Source organism: Cryptomeria japonica, chromosome 7 (assembly GCF_030272615.1).
Source record: "Cryptomeria japonica chromosome 7, Sugi_1.0, whole genome shotgun sequence".
NCBI classification, from domain to species: Eukaryota; Viridiplantae; Streptophyta; class Pinopsida; order Cupressales; family Cupressaceae; genus Cryptomeria; species Cryptomeria japonica.
The window spans coordinates 557,133,752-557,141,347 of record NC_081411.1 but is presented as its reverse complement, the minus strand read 5'-3'; positions in this window follow the sequence as shown (position 1 = coordinate 557,141,347).

The following is a 7,596-nucleotide window of genomic DNA, read 5'->3' as shown; positions in this document are numbered from 1 at the left end:
GTGTTTCGGCAATGTTCTCGCTCATGATGTGCTCGAGGGAGATAGATGTCAAGATTTATTGTCAAGGTGGTCTTTATGATTTTTTCTCATGTATACAATGTTATCGTCCTTGTGGTATATTGTAATGGTATATGCCTCCCTATGTTTAGTCTTATTATTGTTGCTTACTCTAACTTTATGTCAAAATTTGTAATTTCATGTCTCTATCTTGTGTATTTGAACACGCGACATTAATGAATGTTTGTTGATGTGTAATTTGTGAATTATGTTAATTTGATATTATGGTGGTCCCTACATAATGATTCCTCATCTCGAATCAAAGTATGGGAATTAATGGTTAATAATTTTCCATCGACTAAATGGTTATGGGGAGGTGACTTTAACATGGTGGAAAATCATCATGACAGAAGCTAGTTTAGCCCTCAGATTATCTCCCAAAAAGAATTTGATGCTTCGATCTTTACGAGGAACTCTATGGGAGTTTCTAACCCCATTGTAGATAAAAAATATTCTCATATTAATCATTGGTTTACTTGGTCTAATTAAAGAGAAGGGGATTTAAGAAAACTTAGCCGACTGGATAGATTTTATATTGCTGATTCTATTTCCATTGTCTCATTTTCTCATAACATCCTTATTAAAGTTGATGCTATTACCTCTCTCTCTAATCACCTTCCCATTTTTCTATCATGACAACTTTCTTCTTGCTCATCCCAACCCACAACCTACCTTACAAGATCAACACATCCAACCTTAACCATCCTAATTGCCTCACAACCCTTATTTCCATTTGGAATGATGCCCATAGACCTCAACAAAATGCTAGTTGGTTACATTGGTGGAATGATGTAATTTTGTATTGCACTTCTTTTCTAAGATCCTATGGCAAGAGAATGGCAAAACAAAGATCTAGAATGGAAAAAACATTTAAAAGATACCAATTGGAAAAACGCAGAGTCCTTCTAAATTTAGCACCAACTAATATTGCTCTTCAACTTGTTGTGGCTATTGTTGAAACAAAACTTAGAAGATTTTAACTTGATCGAGGAAGAGGAGCTCAATTACGAGCTAAGCTTCATTGGATGAAAGGAGAGAAAGGTACAAAATTCCATTTTAGCTATCTCAAATACAAACACTCTCAAGAAATAAATTATATCTATCTATGATCAAGAGGTGCAAATTCATGAAAATCTTGATGAAATCAAGTCTATTTTTTTCTAGTACTATCAAGAACTATTTATTGACCCTATTGAAAGTGATTAACTTCAAGATATTATTGAGGATATGCTTGGAAATTACATTCCTAAAAAAATGATTTGGAACAACAAACCTACCTTGATTGCATGCTTACTCTTGAAGAGTTTGATAATGCCTTGAAGGATGTGGATGACTCAAAAAGTCTTGGAATGGATGGGTTACATGTTGAATTTTACAAAACCATGTGGCCTTTCATTAGGGAGGACTTCTATGAGGTCTATAAAGAAGCCTTACCACAAGGATCACTTGGATCCTCTATCAATCAAGGATTGATTAAATTAATTACTAAAGGGAAAGATGAGAACAATATTTCAGGATGGAGACTAATTACTCTTCTTAATATCTCTTACAAGATTTTAGCCAAAGATATTGGTAACATAATCAAACACACAGTGCAACAGATTGTAAAGCCTGACAAAACCGGATTTATAGGAGAAAGATTAATTCTTGACAACTTGGTGTTGGCTTGGGAAACTGTGGAATGGGCCCAACAAACTGGACAAAATTACCTCCTAATTAAATTGGACTTTGATAAAGCATATGGTAGAATTAGTTGGCAGTTTATACTAAAGATTCTTAATTGGTTAGGCTTTGGTTAGTCTTCTTTTCATTCAAAACTCTCAAGAAGAGCTCAATAACACCCTTGAAGTCTTGGACTTGTTTTGTTCAGCTTCAGGCTCCAAACTCTCTCTTAATAAAACTAAATTTTGGATGACTTCTATAGATCAACCGCCTCCTTAGACACCCCCTGAATGGAAATTTATTAATTATGGTATTATCGTAAGATACCTTGGCATCCCCTTTGGGATTGGAGTTTCTCTATCTCAAATGTGGAAATGGTTCATCCATAAACTTAAAAGGAAGCTTGATTCTTGGTCAAACAAATTTCTTTCTATGGCTGGACGCATTCAAATTACTAACAAAATCCTTATATCTAGTCATGTTTAAATTTCATCTTGTTGGCTTCCTTCAAAAGGCTATTATACTCAATTAATAAAACTAATCGAAGGGTTCCTTTGGGGAAAATGTAATAATAGAAAAGGTCATCCAACTGTCTCATGGCTTCATTGCAGCACAAAAACAAAGGGGGTTTGGGAGTCATTGACCCACTTACTCAAGGAATTTGCCTCATAGACAAATGGATTATCAGAAATCTTCATGGAGAAGCACCATGGAAGTCTCTCATTATGCACAAGATTTATATAGCTAAAGCCAAAAATGCTTGGAAAGAGGTTGGTTGGAAAGACAAAATCCTTATGGTAAAATATTTTAAACCTCAAGCTTCTAGTCAATTTGGAACATATGGAAAGCTTGGCAGCAAGTGTCTCCTCTTCTTGAGTGGAAAGGGTAAGATCTTAGTCATGGGATGAAATTTTCCTCTTCATCTATTTGGTGGAATATATTGATTCTCATACATGATCAACCTCTTGATTTGAATTCCGAGTTGCATAGTAATATTTTATTCAAAAAAGGAATCATGGAATTTAGGGACATTTGGGAGTTCTCGTCATTAACATGGAAAAGTGATTTGAAACTTAAAAATGACTTCAGATTGTTCAGTGCTTTGATCAATGACATTCATAAGATTCACGAGGTTGTTCCTCTATCACTTCAATTAAAACTGTCTACTCCAATCTCATGCAACTTCTTTAAGGATTGGAGATGGCATCCAAGCTATAATAGTGAAAATTTTCCTCTCAAGCTTATATATCAGAAACTTCTTCCTCCAATCCAGTTACAATCAAGATTAAATATGAAATGGAATATGAATTGGTTTGAGTCTAAGTGGTTCAGCCTGAGTCTTGTTGTTTGGAAATCCAAAGTTGAAGATAAAGCTCAATTGCTAGCTTGGAAGATCCTCCACAATATAATTGCTATTGGAGAGCGTCTCACTTTTCTCTCCTCCCACTCCTCCATATGTCCTTTTTGTCACAAGATGGAAACCATTAAACATGCTTTTTGGATGTGTAATCACACCCAACGAATTTGGAAATTAATTTTGACCTCTATTCCAACTTATTTTAACAGAAAATTAAGGTGGAAATTAGCTTTGCTAGGGCTGCATTGCTCTCAAAATGTGGTTTCAGAATCCTTTTGGCAATGTATCTTATTATATATTTGGTTGCTTTGATGTAAAGCAATTTTCTCTAATGTGTTTCCACCTACAAAAGTGATCATGCATGGTTTACTCTCCATTGTTATTTTGCAACAATCATCTCTTGTTAAAGTTTTGAAAGAGAAACTCCGCTTCAATGTAGAACTCAAGAATCAATTAACTAAAATTCAGTCCCAGCTGGTAGCTATTTCCAAAGATCAACTCTCTCATCAATGAGCATTATTGTAAGGAGATTGTTCCTACTACCCTTGAAGAAAAATGATCCTTTTATAATTCACATACTACAATTTCATAGTCTTTGTTTACGATGTTTTGTTGTTTTATTCCGCTTTGCAATGCCTTGTTGTCACTATTCTAAATATTTATTTTTTGCCTTCAAGATTCCTATCTTGAAGAGGCACTCTATTGTATTTTTTTCTTTTTGATTAACATATGCATTTTTCCAATTAAGAAAAATATGTTGATAACAAGCTACTAATTTTTTGGCAAGTATGCAAACAATCTGGGCATGTATATATGCATGGATGCATATGTGAAGTTGAAGTGTGTGCCATCATTTAATATATATTTGTAGATAAAAATAGACAATCGATTTCAAGGTGGAAGAGTACTAGAAGGTGTAGAATTTGTAGAAAGCATATTTGAGTAGATATATTCCTAAAGTCATTAAAGAGATAAATAAGTTCTCCATAGGAGAGAAAAATGAGGAGATTACAAGCATGAAACACCTAAAATTATGAGTATATCTAATGACATTGAAAGAATATGGATGTGAGGTAGAAACAAGCAATATGACATAAAAAGCACAAAAAAGGATAAATAAGATTAGGTTTCATATACATGTATAAGAATTATAATCATGAGATACATTATGAACTATCATGATTCCCCAGTCATATAAAACTATGAGATCAAAGGAAGGATATCGCATAACAATTGAGTAAAAATAAAAATTAGACCGTCATGGAAGAAATAGTAATGTCTAATCATTTGCTGGGTGAAAATTTTGTAAACTCGGGGAGGTTTACAAAATGTTTCACCAAAGTATGTGAGATAATATCTCTCATAAGGCAAGATACAACCCCTTTTAATAATTTGGGAAAGCTCCCCCTTTCTAATGCAAACTATGTTTAATACTAATTTACCTACTAACTTTACACTAATCCAAGAGATACAATCACTTTACTCTCTTTTTTCAGAGTAAATACTTTCCCAATTCTCTATTAGAATGGATTTATTTCCTTAAGACTAAAACAATTTCTCATTTACAGTACTACTAAAACCTTTCTTAATTGAGAAGCGAAGTTTCAATAAGAGTACAAAGCCTCTTGTTGCTTCTCTTTTTTGAAAATAACTAATGGGACAAGAAAGTAAAAACGAAGCTTAAAGTCTTCTTTTAACTATTGTCCTATTAACATTTAACAAATAACTCTTTTATGACATTTCTTTCAAAATAACAACCAAAACACAAAGTCTTTAGGTTGTTGTTCACATACAACTTATCAATTAACAATGTAGATAATAAGCAAAAGCTCAAAATCTTTAAACTATTACCCACACAAATTTCCTATTTTTAAATTTTCAAAGTAACATAAAGTCTACTTATATGAACTCAAACTATTCTTCAATATGTCACACAAATAACACTACTCAAATTAAATTTTCCAAGAACATATAACATAAATGAAATAAGAACATTTATATCATACACAAGATTGATTCCAACACAAAGTTTGAAAGCCAAACTTGTCTTCTCTTTGATTAAGCTTGCAAATTCATAATATGAACACAAAGTCTCACTTTTCTTTTCACTTCGGCGGAGCTTTGTTGCATAAAACAACAAGTGCAGACAATGTGACAACTTTGGGTCAATGAGATCTCCAACACTCTACAAAAGCTTTCCGGTTTGTAGCCTATACTCCTTTGCATGAGGACATGCAAATTGACCAATTGGGTGGAAATGATGAGCATACAAATTCCATTGTTTTTACCTACTCATTTTCCCTTTTTACCCTTGTATTTGTCTTCCTTCATGTCACCAATTGTTGAAGGAAATGTAATTTTTAATAAAAAGTGAAAAGAAGATTAGGATTGATAATGATATTGAAATCCATATACATGTTAATTGTTTTATGGTCGAAATGACAAGGGATGGTTAAAGAGTGAATGTGGTCGAGTGTACGTGGAGTATAGGAGACAAATGAAATAGGGTTGTTACATGTTGGGCAACCGATCATTTTTGTTTCATTCTCAGTTTAGAAGATGTTATAGCAGCCGGTGGCCTTAAATTAGTCTTAATATATCTAGCTTATTTTAATTTTTTGCATTCTTTGTTAAACAGTTTCAATATAGTGGCCTGCAGCCCTAATTGATTATATTTAGCCCATTATGTTTGTGTAAGACAACTGATATTGTTCTCAGACATATGATAATCTTAGTAATATAGTGTAGTATAAATATGCATGTATGCATAAGACTAGAATGTAATGAGATTGTTTATTTTTGCTTGGAAATCTGAAGTATTACTTTGCGGAAAAACTTCTCTTTATGCATGTGAGTTTGAAATAAATCAGAAGTACATCATTGTCAGGTAGTTGAGGAGGCAGGGCCCACTCCAAAGTTACTCGGTGATTGTTTAATTTTGTTGTGTGGTATGTGTTTGATTTGTTTTGATTCAGTATAGTATGAGGTTTATGAATATGAATTAATGGCGTGGCTTTGATAGTTTATCTACTAAGATTGGATCTGTTAGTTTACTTATTTCTTTTAATGGTGTGATATGTGCTCTTTTAAAGTATTTGTAAGGATTTGATTTTGTGTTGAATTAATGATTTATTATTTTTTGTATGCAGAGATTGAACATAGGTATTGTATAAATTAATTGTTATTGTTATGATAGTGACGGTGATCAAAGTGTTAAATTTAGCCTTTTAATTTTAAGGGTGTGTAATTAGTTGCATCTCATCTCACTTAAATCACTATCTTCATCCCTTGGGAAAACAACCACAATACCTTTCATAAGTTTACACTTCCTAGATTGGCACTTACTTAGGTATAAATTGGAGGAACCAATACTAAAATTCTCAATACCAAAGCTGAATATAAGGGCGATTCCTACTTCCAGTTATATTCCACAATTTTATCCAATCGCTTTTTAAGGAAAAGAATTTAGAGTTTCCTTTGGAGTGGATAAATACTATGTTTTACTTTCTATGACTTCTTTTTAGATATCTTTTTCTTCTTAATAAGATTTATTGACCTTAGATTGACTAATGACTAAATCTTATGAGTTGGAAGGCTTGACAAGGCTCATTGCAATCAACTTTTTCTATTCTTGAGTAAGGATTTCTAAAAATTGATTAAATCTAGGCATAGTATATTCCTTTCTCATAGAAAGTTGATGAGTATGAAACCTAGAAACAAAAAGTATATGAAGGACCTAGTTTCATTAGCTTATTGCCAATTGTGTGCCAATTTGTTTTTTTTAACTTAGGACCCTATTCTTGCATCCCAGCCCATCGCCCAACTTGCCTTGCCTTGGTCTTACTTACTGCCAAGTTGGGGCCATGAAGGGGTGATCTGAGGCGAGACTAAAATTATGTGTCATTTTTGTTAATACCACATTTTTTGAGTTACATTATTGGGTCGTTGGCCTTAGTGGCATAGTCTTCAATGTTGTAAAAACTATTTGGATTCAAATTTATTGAATCATTATCTATATAATCATACAATTGAATAATTTTTTTCCCAAACCTCCTTAGGTGTTTTACAAATTTCAACATAAAATAAGAGGTGCAGAGAAAAAATGGATGAAATATCCAAGAGCTTTTTCAACTTCATTAGATCACTTTCTTTCATTTAAGATCAACTAGTTAGGTTCAATTTCCAATATATATGCTTATGACATGACATTCACTCATTAAGTGACTCTATATTAATTTTTTTAGTAGAAATAGTTGTATGGAGTTAGATGAAGGATTTTATACCCAACATGAGATTAAGAAGACCACAAAGTAGAACAAAGAACAAAAAGAAAGCACAATCACATGAGCACTCCCTAAAATTACACAATAAAAAAATCCACTTTATTTAATGCATGTAGATTTGCCACTTACAAAATTCACAAAAGTGGGCTTTATGTAACACTTTACATATGCAAAAACAAGGGCACCATGTTAAAACTACAATATAGATTGTGTCAAAAGACTTTCTAGTGATCCAAA